The sequence below is a fragment of the Manis javanica genome, chromosome 9 (assembly GCF_040802235.1).
Source record: "Manis javanica isolate MJ-LG chromosome 9, MJ_LKY, whole genome shotgun sequence".
Taxonomy (NCBI): Eukaryota; Metazoa; Chordata; class Mammalia; order Pholidota; family Manidae; genus Manis; species Manis javanica.
The window spans coordinates 67,973,295-67,994,094 of record NC_133164.1 but is presented as its reverse complement, the minus strand read 5'-3'; the positions used below and the strand labels follow the sequence as shown (position 1 = coordinate 67,994,094).

The following is a 20,800-nucleotide window of genomic DNA, read 5'->3' as shown; positions in this document are numbered from 1 at the left end:
CAAAATTAGAAATGCTGGTCTGTTTCCTTGTGATATTTTAGAATTTTTTAGGCTCAGCTCTTTAATCTTCTGGATTTTTTTTTTGGTAATTAAATATTCTAACAATGAAAAGCATGTTTAAAAGTAGGTCTGGCCAGTTCCTTACTTGCTCCCTGGGATCTGCAGGTGGTTTTGGGACCCAAACCCCAATGGGCCTGTTCCCTAGTGGGGCTACGAGGACAGACAGGGCCCTGCTAAACGACAGTAAGACTGACTCCTGGGAGGCCAAGGGCCACAGGGGCTCAGAGAAAGCCGGCAGGCCTCAAGGGCCATGGGAATAGGAATGTGAATCACCTCTGTAGCAAGCTGCTTGAGAGGTCAGACAAGCCCCAGATAGGACGGCTGTTCCAGGGGCCGCCTGAGAGGATGGCTGACTGCAGGGCTAGATGGGGCCCTGGGCTACTAACCTTTGGCACAAGTCCAAGGGTAAAAGATGGGAATCTGAAGGGGCTGCTGTTCAGTTTCTCCCATGTGTGTGGCAGGGACCCAAACTAACTACAGTTACAGAAAAATTCAGGTATTTATTATGCACATCTGCTTTTTGAGCTGAGATGTGTAACTGAGACCCTTGATTGCATTCTGTGTTGGAACAGGAAGCTCACACAGAAAGTCTGGAAATAGAGAGCAGGGAGGTGGGAAACGAGAGTTCCTGGACTCATGGAGTCTGCCGTGGATCTTAATTAGAGCACGTGGACAACCTCGGACCGTCACTGAGGGGTGGCTGAAACCCAGCTCCAATACGTGTTTTGACTACAGTTAAGTAATATCTTCATATTTCACTCTTCACACTTGCCTGGTCTAACACACCTGCAGCCGGAGTCCAGGCCTCAGGGAGGCTCTGAGAGCCCCTGGAACCATCAGGGAAACACACTTCTCTGAGAAGCATGACTCACAGGGTCCTCGTGGAATATGAGTATATCCTAGATCCAAGGGTGGCAGACAGTGAGTGTAAAAAGCTTTCTAGCAGGAAACGATGCAGAGACACAACAAAAGGTCCAAAAACCTTCATACTTTCTTCTTGTAATGCCTGTTCCTTCACCTGATTCTCCATCACCCCCCACTACCAAAAAAAAGCTTTTGTAAGTTATTTCATGAGTGTCACAATATAAGCTCCTCATGAAATCCTACAACCACATCTATAACATATTGGGGAAGTATGTATATTTTAATTTGAATTAAATTAAGTGGATCTAGGAAAAAGGGAAAGAATGGGGGTGTGATGACTGAAGGAGTCCCTGGGTAGCAAGGAGAGCACACGCCTAATAGGAGCCCCGCTGGCTAAAGGAGAGGAGAGGTCGCGACATCCACCTCCCCTGGGGTTAAGTGGGCTGGACCACATTCTTCTCACACATCTCCTAAGCTTCCCCGAATGACTGTCTCTTGGCCTGCCTCTTAGCCCACTTTCCAAAGTTGTGGTAAGTTACTGTATTAGTCAGGGTTCTGCAGAGAAGCAAAACCAACAGGGTACATGCAGAGATGGAGAGACTTATTTTAAGGAATTGGCTCACATAATGTGGAGGCTGGCAAGTCCAATATCTGTAGGGCAGCCCAGCAGGCAGGGGGCTGAGAGAAGAGCACACAGGCTCCTGAGGGCAGAATCCCGCCTCTTCTGCGGACCTCGGTCTTTCTTTCAGGGCCTTGGGCTAGTTGGACAAGGCCCACCCACATTAAGAAGGATAATCTGCTTTACCCAGAGTACTGATTTTAATATCCACAGATGTTAACATCATCTAAAAATACCCTCACAGTGACAATTAGACTGGCATCTGACCAAATATCTGGACACTGTGGCCCAGCCACGCTGACATAGAAAATGAACCACCACAGTTCCCTTGTCGCTTCTCCCACTTGACAGACTCTTCACCATCACCCATTCCTGGGGCCACACTGGGGGTGGCTATCGTTGCCACTGTGGGTAAGACTGCACTATTTCCAGAATCACTCGCCTGGCCTCAGTGCATCTCCATATCAATAGGTGATTTACAAGGGGGAGCAAGGGCATATCTGGACTGAAGACATTGGGTGAAGCCTCTTCTTCTGCAGCTGGGTTGCTAGACACACAGGGAGCAGAAGCAGACTGCTTGTAAGAAATTAATGGGTTTCTCCCACTTTATTTCTCCCTTTGCCAGATTTTGGTTTCAAAGGTATTTTGCCCCGGGATTTTCCCCTGAAGTTACTACCACTTAATACAATCGCCTTGACTGTCAGCCCTCCCCCTCTGGCTGAAGACAACGAAGCCATCTATTGTGGTTCTTGTCCAACATGAGTGACAGTACAGTCATATCTTTGATACCAGAAAACTATCAAAGGACCAGGAGTAAATCATATTTTGAGATGCCAACTGGCTGGGGCAGTTAGAAACACTTCTGTTCCTCCAGAGGACAATCCTACTTCATATGCTGAGAGTGGCTTTATTTAGGGAGCTATTATGCTGGGAGCAAGCCCAAACAAAAACCAGTGGGAAAGAAATTGCTACAGTACAGTGAGACAAAGCTTCCCCCACCACTGCAGGAGGATTGCCTAGTGGCCTGTTAAGTTTGGGAACCCTAATCTAGCTCAGCCAGCTTGGTGCTGTTAAGAAGCCACCCCAAATTATAACAGGTCTAGAGTGGGCATCCATTGACTCTGGAGTAGAAATAGTGACATCTGAGGTTGCTCTTAAACTCATTCCTTGTATGTCTGCTTCATGGGGCTGTTCAAGAGTTTTAACTCCCTTAAACTCACGTCCACTTACTGCCCTGTACTGCCTGCAAACCCTGGAGGAAGGGAGTCAGCACTTCTCTGCTCTGCTTGCACTTCCGTGTGGCACTCATTACCCAAGATTCTAGTTATTTGTATGTGAATCTGCCTCTCCCAGGTAATTAACTGGAAACCAGCCTCACTGAAATTTGTCTAACTCAGTATATGGCACTTAATATGTGCTCGGCAAACATTCATTGAATGAAATGGGAATGAACTGTTGAAAATCAGTGTCTGTCTGTGAATTGCTTTTATGCACTATCTCATCGCCACTGGGCACATAAAATTATTCTAGAGGCCAATAAAGTCACGTTTTGTCCTGCATATTTTTGTCCAGCAAAAATTAATGGAGGTGTCCCCTCTTTTTGAAGGTTTGTCTTAAGCTACTTTGCTTTCAGGAAGGACCTACATCGGTGCTTGTTATTACTACCACAAAAAAATCCGAAGAGGACTTTCACTTTTACAAAAAAAAGGCAAAAGGCCAAAAGCACTCAGTGTTCCGTTTGCAGGAGCCGTAAGTGAGGCAGCTCGCCTCCGGCGACAGGAACGGCGCCGCCTAGCTCCTTCTCCGGGAACTGCACCCAGCGTCCGGCCCTGTAATTCTGAGCGGGTCTTGGGAGCATCTGCGCCTTCTCTCTGCTCATTTTCTGCACCCGTTCACAAGCTGTATCCTAAGGCATCAAAAAAGCCTAAGAGGGGTTATTTTTTGGGTCTGGGACTGCTAGAAAATGTTCCATGTAAATTAATGATAATCGTCTCTTCACTTTATGCCATGTCAGCTTATGAAAGTTTTTATAGGAAGGCTCTACTTTTGGATAGCAGGGGAAACTGTATTTCCCACTGGGCTTTGTCTGATACACTATTACGGGTTTCCTGGGCACTGCTCCATGATTTGGGTGGGCTAAACCAGACTTACATGCACAGTGACAAGGTGTACTTCCAGACAGTGGGATTCGGTGATTTTTAAAAGACCACGAAGTCAATTTTTTTTTTTATTACAATGGTACCATGACTGCTACTGAAATGTGCAAAACTAAAATCAGCTATTTTGGAGGGAAAAAAAGACATTCATTAATATAAATGTATTCAGCGTATGCTCATTGCATTCATTTTCAAGAAGATTTCTGCCAAATACCTTAAAGTAGTTTGTCAGTCATTCTTTAAGTAAATACATTGTTTCATGAAAAAAAGCAGCTAATTCAGCTCACATCTCAATCACACAAGTGCCTCTCTTAAAAAGTGTGTAAGTTGAGAATATCAGTGGAGATTTGGGTCAGCTCAGGTAATAGTTATAGGCCCCTTATATGTAGTCTCCACAATTAATCTGCCTTAACATCCAGCACGTGGTACCTTCTATGCGCCTAATACTGAGCATCATTTAGCTTGTTTTCCATGCATTCGCTTTTCTTTTGTTTTGTTTATTGCACAGTGTGTGCCAGGTGAGAAAAGCCACACAGACATGGGCTAAAATGGCACAAACTTTCCAAAGAATGTGTGAACAACACTACCTACATTGCAATGATAGAGAGCAAAAGGGCCATGCACAGCACAAGACTGGACAGGGCCTGGGGGAGGAACTCCCCTCCCTCGCTGTGCTCCTAGAGGACACGAGGGGCGGTGGCATTGTTTAAGCATTTGCTGCCTCGAGGGAGAGAATTTGCTGGACAGAAGCAAGAGGCAAGGACATTCTCCTTTTGGCAGTCTGTTTTCTCAGCTGCAGCTTTTAACTCGAAGTAACATTGTACTTGGGCCACTTTAACCACAAGAATTACTGAGAAAGAGCAGATTGAATGCATGACTCATTTCACTGTGATTGGCTGTGGATTGTTTAAATAAATCACACAAAACAGTTTTCTTACCTAATTCACAGTTTCGAGTTTAAAATGAATAAAAAGCTGGGGGGGTAGTAGTACTTATTCCTGGTACAAAGTAACATTTATCCAAGCACTCCATACTCGGCCTAGCAACAGTCATGCAAAGGCTGAGAGCAGCACATCTGTGCAGAGTGGGCGCTGACCCCAGAGGTGCAGGGGCGAGCCTTCGTAACTCCTTCACTGCAGCTGAAACGGGCAGACTTTCTGTGCCGTTTAGAAGGAAACGTAGATGGTCAAAAAGTTTCTTTAACTCACTTGAAGCACTAAAATCATTTGGATAAAACTTCCTTTGTACCTAAGGAACATTTATTCAGAATAATTCTTAGATCCATGGAGCTTAACAGTGTTCAAAAGTGTCGAAAAGCTTTCTGCCAGCTGAGTTCGGCTCCTGTCCTGCCACATGTGCCTCCACGGGAGTCCTCAAACTGTCTTGAAAACTCCTTGTCATTCTGAATAATGAAGAAAGCCCCCCAATTTTGAGTTATCTATCAATTATATTTATTAGAAATCAAAACAGAAAATTTTTAAATAATAATTATTAACAATTATTTAGATAATGGTAAAATTTTTAGGTACTAATTCATCAAAATTTTGTATGTATTATATATTAACAGAAATAATATGTTGCAATGAAAAGTAAGTACATTTTAAAAAACAAAAATAGTGAGGAAAGTGGTACAGTTTTATATTCTGGCAAATCTTTTAATGTCTGGCTGAATAGAAGACAGTAGAATTGATTCTCAGATCTGCTTCTGCATTCAGGCTGCTGCAGTAGGTTGCCACAATTAATGTATATGAAGAAAATTCAGCCTCAAACAGAAATGTAATTGAAAAAGTATTTTAATAGCCTTCTTAGATGTGGATAAAATGAGAGTTCCTGTGGCCAGGATTCTCACCTGGCCCTGGTTGACTAGCTCATTGCACATCTGTGGGCAATATGTGGCTGTTGACTCTATAAAAAGAGCTCTGTCTAGTGCTCTGTGCACAACATGGTGGCAAGGCTGCAAGGCTGCAGGAGAGCAGAGCAGAGGCTGGAGTGGTGGCAGCACTGAGGACAGAGGCCCAGAGGATGGCTGTGCAGGATGACTGTGCAGAGAGACCTGGAGGACATCTGTGCAGGGTGGCTGTGTGGACAGAGGGACCCAGAGGCAGCGACTGGCTTGCTGCCTGCAGACTCACTCTGAGTGAATGGGATTTTAGTGACTGACGCCACCTGGAAATGAAGTTGGGTATAACCCTTTCACCCCAAGAACGTTTTGCTGTCAATTTCTTTGGTCACATTGAATCCATAGCAAACTTGCCCAGGGCTGAAACCCATTGGCAAGACAATTGGTGTAGTCAGCAGGATTTGTTGTTGACCAAGGAAAAAGACAGGCTGCCTTTATGGAAGGGGTGCTTCAGTGCGCTGCCCCTGTGAATGGGGAGACAGTGTATTGTCCCCCAATGGGTATGTGGTGTGAGGTGGCTTGCCTCCTAGAGGACTGGGCCCCACCCCAAGACTGGAGGCAAGTGGAGGTGATACCTGAGGCTGTAGAGGTGGCCCTTGGTATATAGTAAGTAGATCCTTTGAGAAGCAGAGTGCCCATGAGGCAGCGGGGACTGTGGGTTTGCTGCTTCTCACAGTATTTAAAAAGTCTACAGAAGAGACCCAAGAAATGGCAGCACGAGAACACGAGCTGCAAACTTCTGTGGATTCCCTGAAGAAAGAGATGGCATTGATACAAGAGCATGGGCAGCAAGGTGTCATTGGAGATGAGACGGCAGTGCTGCCAGGTGTTCTGAAGGAGGAAGAGGCCATCAAGAAAAAAGATGAACTCCTGAGGAAAGCACAGATGGAGGTGGCACTAGAACATCAGCTGCGAAGCATTGAGGTGAAGGTAGGAAAGCTTCTGAAGACTGAGCAGGCATTGTTGCAAGGCACTGTAGCAGAGAAGGCACTTGAGGGAGTGGAGAGAAAAGTGCCATCAGCCCCAGAAATGGAGGAGCTGGGGAAGGATGAAGGGGTGGTGCCAGTGGCACTGGCCTCTCCTGAATTGAAAGCACACCCAGTGGTTGTAAAGAAAATAAAGACCCAGCAACTTAAAATTCCCCAGGTCGGGGAGCGCTCTATGGCCCACCCCTGTACTCAGGCTGAGCCGGTGGCTGTGGGACTTAGGGGTGGATGGAATTGTTCTGTCGGGATCAGAGATGGGAAAGCTGTCTTCCCTGACAGTGCAGCCTGCCTTGAGGCAGCGATTACAAAATGCGAGGTGACACGTACAGTAGCTGAAGCAACGAGAACTGGAAAGAAATAAGACCTGTTACTCACAGGAGGAATTTGAGGGGCCTCGTGAGGGTTACGGGAACCCAGATGTGGGTTGATTTGATACAGGCAGGAGTAGATGGAAGGAAATTAGATGGGAAGCCAAATAGGATCTTACTGGAGCTATGGCAACAACTGAAACCAGAGTAGCAGTTCCAGCCATTAAGACCAAAGAGGCAGAGGTCAGAGACAGAGTCATGAGTCCAGCCTGTGTGTCTGCAAGACTTTTTGCTGGACAGGCTGGAGAACTATGTTTGAGCTTCCTTGCACAGTGTGGATAAAATGAGAGTTCCTGTGGCCAGGATTCTCACCTGGCCGTGGTTGACTAGCTCACTGCACACCTGTGGGCAATACATGGCTGTTGACTCTATAAAAAGAGCTCCACCCAGTGCTCTGGGCATGACATGGTGGCAGGGCTGCAAGGCTGCAGGAGAGCAGAGCAGAGGCTGGAGTGGGGGCAGTGCTGAGGACAGAGGCCCAGACGACAACTGTGCAGGCAGAGAGACCCAGAGGATGGGTGTGCAGGACGGCTGGGCAGAGAGGCCCAGAAGATGGCTGTGTGGACAGAGGGGCCCAGAGGCAGAGACCAGCTTGCTGCATACAGACTCGCTCTGAGTGAATGGGATTCTAGTGACTGACCTGCCATCTGGAAATCAAGTTGAGTATAACCCTTTCACCCCAAAGAGCGTTCTGCTGTCAATTTTCTTTGGTCACACTGAATCCATAGCGAACTTGCCCGGGGCTGAAACCCATTGGCAAGACACACAGGAACCATTGCAGAGGACTAAGGGCATAGAGATTGAGAGGAGAGAATCCTGGAGGGGTGGAGTGTGGATAAAATGAGAGTTCCTGTGGCCAGGATTCTCACCTGGCCCTGGTTGACTAGCTCACTGCACACCTGTGGGCAATACATGGCTGTTGACTCTATAAAAAGAGCTCCACCCAGTGCTCTGGGCATGACATGGTGGCAGGGCTGCAAGGCTGCAGGAGAGCAGAGCAGAGGCTGGAGTGGTGGGAGTGCCAAGGACAGAGGCCCAGAGGACAGCTGTGCAGATGACTGTGCAGAGAGGCCTGGAGGATGGCTGTGTGGGATGGCTGTGCGGACAGAGGGGCCCACAAGGGCCCAGAGGTGGTTATGAGGACAGAGGGGCCCAGAGGACAGCCATGCAGACAGAGGGCCCCAGAGGCAGAGACTGGCTTGCTGCATGCAGATTCTCTCTGAGTGAACGGGATTTTAGTGACTGACCTGCCACCTGGAAATAAATTGGGTATAACCCTTTCACCCCCAAGAACGCTTTGCTGTCAATTTCCTTGGTCACATTGAATCCATAGTGAACTTGCCAAGAGCTGAAACCCACTGGCAAGACATTAAATAAGTGTGACTGTTCTTAAACATTACACTCAAACTCAACAAGCTGTAGTTCCTTCAACCACTTCAGTGAACTTTTCATTGTCTATTAATCCATTGGTCTTATCTTGCATTTTGAATGGATCGTTTACTTACGGACAATTTGTGACCTCACTTGTCTTTTAGAAAATCTAGATCTTCCAACAGTTAACACATTTAATATACTTTATTAGCTAAATCTCCTTGTTCATATCACCGCCAATCTCATCAGAAAAGTTTTTAAGTGTTTAGGAAACTGTCAAACTCATGATGGCAGGTACAAGATTTCCAAAATTCTAACTTTCTCTTGAAAGCCCAATTTTTATCATCGGCCATAAACACCGCCACTCAGTTTCCCTGACATTTTTGACTCACTCCCTTTGTTTGCAAGAAAATTCCTGCCAAATTCCTGACAACCACAGTTGGTGTGTCAGTTGTTCTTTAAGTAAGAGTGGTTCCATGAAAAAAAGCAGCTAATTCAGCTCTCCTCTCAAACACACGTTTTCCTCAAGACAAAGATCACATTTTGAAATACAACAGAAGAGCTTTACATGTAATTTCCCATTTTGCCACACAGACCATTAAAAAGATACTCACTGAAGGTCTAGATTTAATGGAATCTGCTGGCACAGCTTGACCTGGACATTCCAGGTGAGACGTGGCTGCGGCCTTGTGGCCTGCACTTGCTGGACACCATCATCCGTTGACACAGTAGACAGAGAAAAGGCCAAAACATCAGCATTACTATGAAAATAGCTTTCACCTATGGACCCCGCAAGGCCCTCGGGGACATTTAGGGGTCTGCGGACCACACTTTGAGAACTGTGGCCTTACAATGTGAAGAAAAAAATAAACTCAAAACCACTGGAGTCTGAATGCTTAGCTAAGAACTTCACAATTTATTAGCTGCCTGAGCACAGGGAAGCTGAACTCTCAGATGCATGACACAGAAATATTGAAAATGGACATGTCAGTGTGTAAGGACTGTGCACATAAAGTCAGTGCCTAGAATACAGGCCGTGGAGCAGAGACGTGGGCAGGGAGCTCACGGACAAGGTCCCCGAGGAAACCGGGGTGCTCTGGGGCTGACACAGCCGCGCAGCCATCCCAGGGCCTTCACAGGGCCGCGGGCAGGATGAGGGCATGGCCCTGCTCGGAAGCGGCGGCCGGGAAGGAGGCCGATGGGCGTCCCACGGGGAGGCACGCCAGGCGCTGAGGCTAAGCGCGAGACGCCGCTCCTCTGGGTCTGGGGAAGCCAACTCAAAAGGCAAGATGGATTCTAGGGTGGTCCGGGCAGAGAGGACCCCACTGAGCCTGGTTTCCACAAAGCTGACCGGTCCCCGGAGTGCCTGTAGGCCATGGGGGTAGAGGGGTCCCCATCCTTCCTAACTGCAGGCCCTTCCCTTGGTTGGGGAGCCGGCGTGGCCAGCGCCTTGCACCCGGGGGTCCCAGCCCCACCTCAATGGTGAGCAGCAGCACCAACTCCTCACCCAAGTGGTGGGGGCCTCAGCGGGGATGGGTAACCCCAGCCGCCCTGGCGGAGCCCCGCTGCTGCCCTGGGCTCCACGCCCCGCATCGCTGCCCTGGGCTCCACGCCCCGCATCGCTGACCTCGCCGTGCGAACAGAACTGCAAGGTGCGGGTGATGGAGGCAAGATCAGCGTCACCGTTCGTCTGGGGAGGACAGAAGAGCAGAAACAGTTGCTTCCGGCGTCATGATGTAGGCCTCTGGCTGCCCGGGGAGGGCCCTGCAGGGTCCCGCCTGGACGGGCAGATGAAGCCAGTATTGCCTCCCGCAGGGCGGCTGGAAGGGCAGGCTGTGGGTCTGTCTGCACGTGAGGGAGGGGACAGAGCTAAGGAGCAATCACGGACCCAAGTATCATCCTAGGTGGGGGCTGCGTGACGATTTAACTACAAGAGTCAGACATTTTCAGGTCTGAGGACTAGCAGCCGAAAGCAGCCTGCATATTCACGATTGGCCCTAAAATCCGCCCTGCACAGTGAGGTGGCTTGATATGCTGTAATCCTCGGAGCTTCTGCAGGCGCGTCTGTGAGACATGCTCCTTTGCACTACGGCAGTTATTGCCCTGCCTCACGGGAGGCTACGAGCCAGGCAGACAGGCTGAGAGAGGGGCCCGCCCATAAGTGTTAGGGGAAGGCGCTGCCTCTTTCCACAGGCCCCCTCCTTCCCTGGGCACACGTCACCCTGGATTCTCAGGAAGGGACAGGCAGATTTTTCACTACAGGTCTGGGAAACTGCCCCAGCCATCAAGCTAGACGGCTGTAAGCAAACTGTTTTACCAACTAGGCGCCATAGAAACAGGGCCTAGGGCCAATGAGCCTGAACAACGCTGTCTACAAAAATGCTTGAGACAGACCTGGTGGGGGATATTTTGCTCAAAATTAAATAAAGCTACAGATGTGAAATCAATAAATGTCTAATTAAACATACAGTCTCATATGTCAAACTCATCTGTCATGACATTTAATAATCATAAATATTTTTGCATCTGAAAACAATTTTACAGATCATATTTTCTCACTTTACAAGAAATCTCAAGGAAACATGATTATGAAGAGAGGCAATAAAAAATTAAGTTACCATCAAATATTTTCAAAAGCAGAATTATAAAAACACACCCAATATTTTAGGGGTGACTATATTTGTGTAATGTGGAATGTCAGTACACTTTACACATTTTAGTATGTTTGAAAGGATGTGGCATGCGGCTCCAAATACAAGGGGCAGACGTGGGCCTCAAAGGTCTCAAAACCTCACTGGCCTGAAGTTGTAACTGGTCCTATTGTGCCCACAGCAAGTGCAGCCTTGGTTTAGGCCCTGCGTACATGTCCAGCCTCAGCTGGCCTCTCCCTGCCCTCTCAGGGCTTCCCAATCCTCCTGCCACCCTGCCAGCCTCACTCCCCTGCCCCAGGCAAACACCTGAGGAAGGTAAAGGAGTCTCAGTGGTAGGCTCCTACAAGATTTTGCAAGCTTGGCTGATTCTAGCCTCCCAGAACACTGGCTGGGCTCTGCACTCTGCCAGGGAGCTTCCGGCCCTCTGCTAGTCAGACTTCCCCAAGGGTCATCTCTCCAGGCTTTTCCTCTCTCCATCAGAAATGCCTACTGTCTGGTTTTCTGAAAAAGCCCTGCACAAGCCCATCTTTGTCACTGTGAGTAGTGACAAGTCACAGGAAAGGAGAAATCGCCATAGCTCCTCCCTCAGGACCATGGGACAGTCCCCTGTGGGCGGGCTGGAGGGGCCATCTCCAGAGCTGAGGAGGAGAAAGATGAATAAAGGCTGCAGACAGGTCTATTGGTCCATGCCCAGCAAGTGTCCCAATAAACACACAAGAAACTGCCAGTAAGAGTCACCTCCGAAGCAGGAGAGGGGCTTTTTGGCTTAACTGTGCACCTGTTGTCAGTTGGACTGTATTTGCTTGGGACCTAACAGAGAAGGAAATTGTTTTAAAAGTATTTGAAATTAGAAATGTTCAGTTGGAAGCACTGAAGAAGTCAAGGAAAATTCAGAACTCTAGTGCATGTTCTCATACTTACACTAAGCTGTAAGGCTAGTGTAAACAAAACATTTGTCCCAGACCTGGACTTGGAAAAAATATCCTCCTGGGAAGAAATGGACATGCCTGACAAAATGCACAAACCATTTGCTGATGAAATTTCATGGGACTAAGATTTGTTCAGGGAATTGAGTTCCCCACCTACCCATTGGGGTATCAGGTACCATTTCACCAAACTTTTTAAATATATGTATTTGATCTTAAAATGATCACTAAAATATTCTCTTGCTCTATAAAATATCCTCTTGCTCTACTAAGAATAAATCTTTGAATTATCTTCCTAAAGATCTCTTCTTTTGCATGGGAGAATGTCATAAAATTTTGATATCTGCTCATGACTAAATTGTCTGAAAAGTTTTCTTTAACATTGCTGTTGTTTTTAAGGTAAGGGATGGGCATCATAAGCTTTCCAGGATTTAAGGTCTATAAGCCTGCTGGCTTCCTTACAATTGAATTACTTTATAAACAAATATGACATTTATAGATTCATTCCTTTAAAGACTGTAGTCAAAAGAATTCTGCTTTAATTACATTTCCCACATAGTCTGTTAAGGCACAATACTACTAAAGTATAATGTTCAAAAAAGTGAAACTATGACTCTCATGTAAATATAAACATGCACATGTCAAGGATTTTATTCAATTAATTAATAAAAAACCAGTAAGATGTAAGAATCAGTCTCAAGGTGAATTTGAAAAGCAGTCATATATGTATATGTATATGGAAATCAGGAATGCTGAAATAAATAATAGTTCCAAAACTGATTAATATTATCTAGGAAAATGAAATGCGATTTTGAGGTTAACTTTCTGCAGGGCAGAAGTCAATTGTATCTCGACTGACAATAGCAGTTGCATCTCTATCGACAAGCACTCCCAGCAGTCTGCAATTTCACTTCACCTTGTCAACAGGAGACAAAGGGACACAGTCTATAAAATAAGAGTGTTCTGACTGTGCCCAACACTCCACTAAAAGATAACCCAAAGATCTCTAGCCAATTCCCAAGTTTTGGATAATTTTCCCTAACAATAAACTGTTTTATCAACAGTTATACCATATCAAAAACCAAAGCATATAGTGATTGTAAATTATAAAAATTATAGATCAACAATCACTGACTCCCTTGCTTTCCTCTTTCTGATTTTATAATAACAAAATAATACATTCTAAATGATTTATAACTACAGTAAAGTTTCTATCTAAATCTCAATTTTTTTTTTTGGAAGAGGGAGAAACTGAAAAAATTAGTCTAGAGCCCACCTGGGAATAAAAACATCTGAAAATAGTCAAGAAAGTACCAAAAAAGAATTGCAGGAAAGAGGGTGTGTGTCAGTAGCTATCTAAGAAAAAAAAAAGTACAGACTTGCCTTCCTTGATGTTAGATATTGAAAGGCATTTGAAATTTATAATAGTAGAAACAGGAATAAATAGATCAATAATAGAAGACGCCAAACTAGACCAAATATAAGAATCCACTATTTGCTAGAGGTGACATTAAAATCAGTGGGCAAGTGATGAGTTATGAGACAGACTAGATACATAGATTTAAAAAAATTAAAAGACTAATAATGCATGAGTGGGAATTAGCTGGGCAGGGGCTGGGGAAGGAGCTTAGATGTCTTAGACGGAAGGCAGCCAGAGCAAAGGAATTGCAGTAAAGAAGGAAAAAGGTGCCATCAAGGGGAAGCAATGGGTCCCCACAAGAGCCTGATGCCTAACAGGGAAGGCTCAAGCCGAGGGAAGCAGAGGGTCCAGGCTTGCCCGCCTGGGATGGCTGTGATAAAAAGGCTCCAACTCCATCCTAAAGCCCAGGGCAAGCCTCAGAAGCTTCAAGTAGGAAATTGTCAGGGTCCAGTTTTCATTTGAGATGATCACTCTGCTGCCTGTTTAACGGTTAGATTCAAAGAGGTTAACAGAGACCATGTAGGGTACAGCTGCCTATGGAGAATTTTCCGGAAATATTTAGGAACAGGTGCCAGATTATAAAGTTTAAGGGAGGAATAGATGAAAAGAGATGGAAATTGTCAGCACAATCCTCTCGTCTGAGAATCTGGGTGGTGAGAGCAAGGAGAAAGGTGGGGGTGGTCGCTTAAAGGTGCGGCAGGTTCTAACAAAGGTGGGACAGAAAGGGAAGGAGAGAGGCGGGACCTTGGCAGCCGAACCAGAGCCTGGGCGGAGGTCCTTTGTCCTGGCTCTCACGTTCTCATCTGTACCAGCTTCTGGAACCTCTTTCTGAAAACAAAAAGGACAGATCCATTTACTGCCCTAAAAGGCTCAGAACCACCCCATCCACAGATTTCCTGCCCCTATTTTGCGTTATTCTCAGCGCTGGGAATAAAGCGGTGGGCTAGGCAGATGACGTCCGGCCCTCATGGGCTCCCGGCTTCGTGGGAGACAGTTGTCGGACGTCAGCCCAGAGCATCGTGGAGGCAGCGCCACCTGCCCCGCAGAAACCTGCCCAGGTGAGGGGGTGGGAGCGAGGGGTGCCCTCCCAGGAGGAGGCCTGGGGAGGAGGTGCCTGTCAGAAGACAGTTTTCTGAAACTAGGACAGAATTTAGGGAATCGTGGGTAGGAAGTCACAGTTTCAGATTTAGAGATCCTGTAAAACAATGCCTGTTAGGAAAATGAATAAATGAAAGCAGCCTGTTGAGTTACCTCTTCTCAGTTATACAGGCCACTGAAAATTTGGGCTACAAATCAACTTTCTGTTGTTCCCAAATGGGGCCTGTCTTATTATATCAGCCACTTAATATTTATTTCTGAATGCCAAAAACAGAACTGAAGGATAAAATTAGTATTACACTACAGTTTCTGTTAAATTTCTAAGGAAAAAAGGGAAAATGACTCTCAGAACAGTCTGAGGCAAATGGCTGGGCTGTCTGACTCTAAATCTCACTGTAATTCAGTCCTTCCTCAAGCTGTCCCGACACCAGCTGGCCGGGGCCTGGGCCCCGGGGCGCAGCCCGAGCGAGCAGCAGCTGGCAGCCCGCATAAGGGACACACCGGCCCGGCGCGGCTGCAGCAGAACGCCGTGCGAGGGCTCGGGGAGCACAGCGTCCAGAGGAGGGGGATACCGGACGCCTCGCAGCGCCCCTCACGTCCCCGTCGGGAGGCTCTCCGGCTCCGCTCGGGGCGCACTGCCTCCTTCTCACATCTCTCCGGTGCCCGGTTCCGCGGATACTCATTTCTCCCCCTTCTTTTCCAACCTGCCCGCACTCCACCGGAGTAGCCACCCTGCCTCAGTGTTTTTCTGTATCCCAGCTGCAGGCAAAACACCTGGCAGGTGACAGGTGCTCCACAAATACTCGGTGAGACCTCCACAGACCCAGGCTCGCCCTCTGCCTCAGCCACCGTTCTGCTCTTGCCTCATCCACCCCCCACACTACATTCCTTCCTTCCTTCCTTCCTTTATCCCTTCCGTAAATACACACAGAGCACCTAAGTGCCAGGACCTGTTCTGAGAGCCGGGATACATGCCAATGACACCAAGTATTTATGGTTCTGTGCACAGCCAGAATCACCCCCAGGCTGAGTCCCTCCTGGCAAGTCTGAGTACCCTGCACCCCTCGGCTTGGGCACCATCTCCTCCAGGGATTCTTTCTGATCAGCTGGAGCCCAGGGCCCCTCCTCACAGCTCTCCCAGCACCACACCCAAATCCCTCCCAGCCCCAGCAGGCACTCAGCAAATCAGCTACGTGATGCACATCTACCTGATTAAACCACATTAGGTGATCTCTTGAAGACCTCTCTAGTACTATGATGTTTATATTTTGGTAACAGTTTTATTGAGATATAATTCACATGTTGAGATACAATTCGCCCTTTTGAAGTATAGAATTCAATGGCTTTTAGCATATTCACAGACATGCGCAAGCAGAATCACATTTCATCACCCCAAAAAGAAACGCTGGACTCCTTAGTTCTCCTGTGGATAAAGTGAAGGTTCCTGTGGCCACGATTCTCCCCAGGCCCTGGTTGGCTAACTCACTACACGCGTGTGGGCAATGCGTTGTTATTGATTCTATATATAAAGAGCTCTGCCCAGTGCTCCAGGCAACATGGTGGAACAGCTGCAAGGCTGCAGGAGAGCAGAGCAGAGGCTGGAGTGGTGGCAGCGCCGAGGACAGAGACTGAGATGACTGTGCGGACAGAGAGGCCCAGAGGCAGGGACCGGCTTGCTGTGTGCAGACTCGCTCTGAGTGGATGGGAGTCTAGTGATTGACCTGCCACAGTGGGAATAAAGTTGGGTATAACCCTTTCACCTCAAGAACGTTCTACTGTCATTTCTTTGGTCTCACTGAATCCATAGTGAACTTGTCTGGGAGTGAAACCCACTGGCAAGACGTCTCTCTTTCCATTTTCACACAATCTCCCACTGCTTGGTAAAGTCCACCTCCTTCCCATCCCTGCCTTCACCTGCTCAGACATTTCAAGCAAACGGAATCGTACAGCAAGTGCTCTGTTGGGTCTGGCTTCTTTCAGTGAATACTGTCAAGGTCCGTCCATAATGCAGGATGTATCAGTACTTCATTTTTTTATTGCCAAGTAGTATTTCATTGTATGAATATGCAGCATTGTACTCACCCCTCACCAGCTGATGGACATCTGGGTCACTTCCAGTTTGGGGCCACTATGAATAATGCTGCTATTGCTAATTCCTGAAGACGCGCATACAAGGTTTCCTGTAGGTATATTTTCCCTTCCATCGGGTGCACACATAGGAGTGGGATTGCTGGGTCACGTGATGACTGTGTTCAACCTTTTGACGAGCTGCCAGGCTATATACAGTGGGGATGTTTTTCCATCACCCAAGTGAAACATGGACACCATTTGTCTTGGCCAAAGGATTGTGCCACTGCTGGCTGAAGATCTGGAATCAGAGCCCTTGCAACTAGAGGAGCTGCCCTGGGATACCTACCGTGCATAGCAAAGGCTGCCCTGCAGGCTGCCGAGCCCTGCCCTCAGCCACGGTCATTTTTCCTTTTAACTCACCATTTACTCCCCAATAACCTCTTATTCTTAAAATAGCGTGTGATCCTCGTATTTACTTTTGTCATCCAACTATAATTGTATGATAAACTATTGGCTGTAATAGGTTTGAGCATTTACATATTCATGACAACTACAGACTATTTAATGGTGTTTGATTTTTTTTTTTTTTAAAGAAAATAAACCACTAACTCGCTTATCACACCCAAACTAATAAACACTGCATTATCTTTTAAAGTTCAGCCTCCTCTGGTCATTACCCTTCCAAAGACCTTCAGTGTCTGAGGCAGAGAACACCCTGGAGCTTGGCCTCCATGGCCCTCACCTCTGCCCTCCGTGTGCCCACTCTTATCTTGCACCACTCCCTGCACAAATTCCTGCTCTGTCCTCTCCTCTCCTGGACACACCTTCCTGAGTCTCTTTCCTGGCCCTCTGCCCTAAGTGTGCTCCCCCACCTTGTTTTTACGTAAGTAGGATTCCCCTTCCCAAGTCCACAGCAGCGTCAGTCTCCTCCGTGAAGCTTCCTTGACATCCACAAAGTGATCCCTTCCTCCTCTGGATTCTGCAGGGTTTCTCTTTGGCATACTTTTGTTTGACTGTGTTTTTATGGACATGCCATGTTCCCCACTAGGTCTGATGTCCTTTGAAGGCAAGATGATGTGGTGCCCTTTGCCCTATAGCCACAGTTTCTAGCCTACTGGGGTCTGAGGAAGGACAATTTTGCTAAAATGTTATTTTCATTTGTTTGATATTTAATAAGTGGCTTACTATAAACACATTTCTTTTTAATTACTCCAGTAATTCCCTGCATTCACCTAGTTCACTGGCACCTGGACTTCTGGGTAGGTGAATTTGTAATCAGTCTTCATTAAGTACCTGTTCTGTGCTTGTACTGGAAATAGGAGCTCAAACGACATGTTTACCCTCATAAACTTTGCCTTGAGCAATCTCCTTCATGACACTCTTGTTTTTCCTGAAGTTTCACAGTCATGGCAGAAGAGCTGGTGTTCAAAAAATCACTAGAAAGGTATGTGGATGTGGTGTCAGTTTGCATGCAAACTGGGGAGAGAACCCCAACTCACGGACCCCCGGCAACCACAAGTCTACTCTGAGAAGAGGGAGAAAAGTCAGTGTCCTCTTTCTCCCTTAGTGCTTTTTGTCCCTCTACACTATGACCCTCCACAACCCTCTTCCCTATGACCTGGGTGACCCTCCATGACCTTCTACACTATGACCCCATGGCCCTCCATCCTCCTCTACACTACTACCCTCTAGGTTAAGCTGCATTTTTGCTCTGCTGCTAAACCTGCACCTTTCATTTCTAGACACTTTGTTTCCCTTCAGTCAGTTCAGCAAACATTGGGCACCTGATGTATGCTAGGTATGATGCATCAGAGTGTGTTATATATTTTACAACATATAAGCCATATTTATATAAAATATGTATGAATTTATATACGTGTATTTCTATAAGCAGCGCAGGGTAGCATTTTATCAGGTTAGGTTCGGAAGTAAGCACGTTCAGCACACGGAGCAGAGAGGAGCAACCTCAAGCCCTTCATCCGCCCCTCAGCCGCGCGGGGAGCCAGGCCAGCTCTGGAACCCTCGAGTCTAGCTGGGGGCTTCCGAGGGGCCCACGTGGCGCGGACGCCTGCACTTGCTGCGCGTGCGCGCCTGCCCTTCTTTGGAGGGAGACGAAACCCAGCCGCGCGCCCCGCCCCGGTCCCGCCCTAGCCACGCCACTGGCCCGGCGCGTCCTCCGGAAGGCACGGTGCAGGCCGCCCCCTGGCGGCTGTCAGGCTGCATTACCGCCTCGCAACGTGCCGGGCCGGCTCCGCTGCGGTTCTTCAGCCGCCCGCCCTGCCCGCGGCCACAGACTCGTCGTCCGGCGGGTGGCGATACGTGCTTACGTGCCAGAGATGCGGGCGCGCGCCCAGGGACCCAGCGCGGAGCCAGTGCCTCTGGGCCAGCTCATGGCCGGCTTCGGTGGGGCAGCCCCGGCCCGCGGAACACCTTCCCGGCGGGGCCCTGCCCTGTTCCCGGGCCGCCGGGCCGCTCTCAGAGACCGTTCCGGTAGAGCCCAGCACGGAAGCCCTCCCGGGGGGCGCGCAAGCTGGCCGCTCGGCGTTCGTCCTCTGTCCTGGAGTTTCCCATTTCATAGTCACTCTAACGCGACAAGCACCGCCGCTCGGACCCGGGGCAATCGCAGGGCGCTCGTGTCCCCAGGAGCCACCTACGGGGACGCTACTGGTGCTCGTGGGGAGGGGCTCTGCTCCCCGCCGGTGCGCATCCGCGCGGGGCGACCCCTGCGAAGGCGTCCGCCGGGGCGCCCCAAAGGCGAATGCGGCTCAGGTGCATGCATGCCGAGCCACATTGCAAATCCGTCTACGTCGTTACTGGGTTAATGGCGCCGTAGTTCCTCGATCATAAAAACCAGCTTCTCATCCTGTGGGGAGGTCTGAGAAACTTCTAGAATCTTGAAAGGAGTTGGCAGTGCTGGAAGGGCTGGTTTAGTTCTTCACCCCCATTTGCATCTAGTTAATGCCTGCTTCAGCTGGGATCTTTTCCTGTTACCTCCCTGATAAAATGTTTTGTGCCCCCAGCATCATGTACCTCTCTTCTGCACAGCTTGTCACTGCTGCAGTTTTAGTTTAGTGTGTGTGTGTGTGTGTGGTCTCGCCCACTACTGTAAAATGTCATGTGGGCAGGAACCTCTCTGCACAATATTGTCTGTCCAAGGTGTAGCATGATTCTGTTAAATACAAATCATTCGTGAAATTAGTACAAGCTAAAAGTCCCTGGGTCTCAGTTCTGGGAGATAAAGGGAAAGCATGTCAGAACAGACCACTGAGGGCTGTGGCGGCTAAAATCTCCCTAGACCTGGATGCAGGTCTCCTTGGAGGGGAGACCCAGACATGTAGACGAAAGGGAATACGGAGCTCGTAAATGTCTCATGGCAGCCAGCCAAGCTCAAGGGCAAACGTCTGGTGGGCAGCCAGTGTGCTAGTAATAGCACTGGGTTAAGAACTAGGGACCAGGTTCTAGCCCTCGATCTACCCATTCTCAAGCTGGTATATATATAACCTTGGGCCAGTCACCCAGTCTCATTTGCCTCAACTCAGTTTCCTCATCTGTAAAATGGGAATGATATTGGCCCTGTCCCTATTATTGTGAGAGTCAAGCAAAATAATAGGCCCGGGAGTACATTAAAATTATAGAATATATAATAAATGTAAGGGTAGCATATTTCTCCTCTTCAGCTTCTTCTAATTTATAATTCATTCTTTATCTTTCCTTTCTAAACCTTCAGGTTTTTTTCTTATAAATAATTACCTGAATTAACCCAACTTCCAGAAGCCCCATGGAGACCATCCCTCTCACATTTTAGTAGCTCAGTGAAGGGACAGTCGATACCATGTCTCCTCACTGCCATGAAACGGCCTAGGAAACACTTACCAGCTGCCCACTACGTTAGATGCTTCGCAGTAACAAATGAGCAGCCCATCCACAGCCTCCAAACTTCCTGGTCTGCAGGGCAGGTGCAGATGGGTGTTCTGGGAACACAGTCAGGGCTGCCTGGAGCAAGTAAGGTGAGAAGCGAGCTCTCCAGTGAACAGAAGCGCACAGCTCCAAGGGGAGGGGCAGGGGAGTGGGGATGTGCTTGGATGAGAAAACAGCCCCTGCGAAGACTCCGGTGGGAATGCCCATGGCGACTTCAGGCGAACAGAACCTGTGGACGCAGTGCCCTAGTCTTCAGTAGGGGCAGCGGTGACAAATGGGCTGGGAAAATTGAGCAAGAGTGAAAAAGAGATGTGATGAGGGGATGGAATCAGCTGATGTGACCATGATCTGGATGTGTAAGGGAAGGAAAAGGGGTACCAGGGTGACTCCCAG

At 48.1% G+C, this 20,800-nt stretch overlaps 1 long non-coding RNA gene across 1 annotated transcript; it reads right to left on the bottom strand.

Annotated features, from left to right (window-relative positions):
* Positions 1-8,938: 8,938 nt before the first annotated feature.
* Positions 8,939-14,152, bottom strand: LOC118969844 (uncharacterized). The gene is made up of 3 exons (XR_005057686.2): positions 14,066-14,152; positions 9,832-10,014; positions 8,939-9,027 (listed from the first exon to the last, which is right to left on the bottom strand). It is a non-coding gene; the product is annotated as an uncharacterized lncRNA (long non-coding RNA).
* Positions 14,153-20,800: the final 6,648 nt, after the last annotated feature.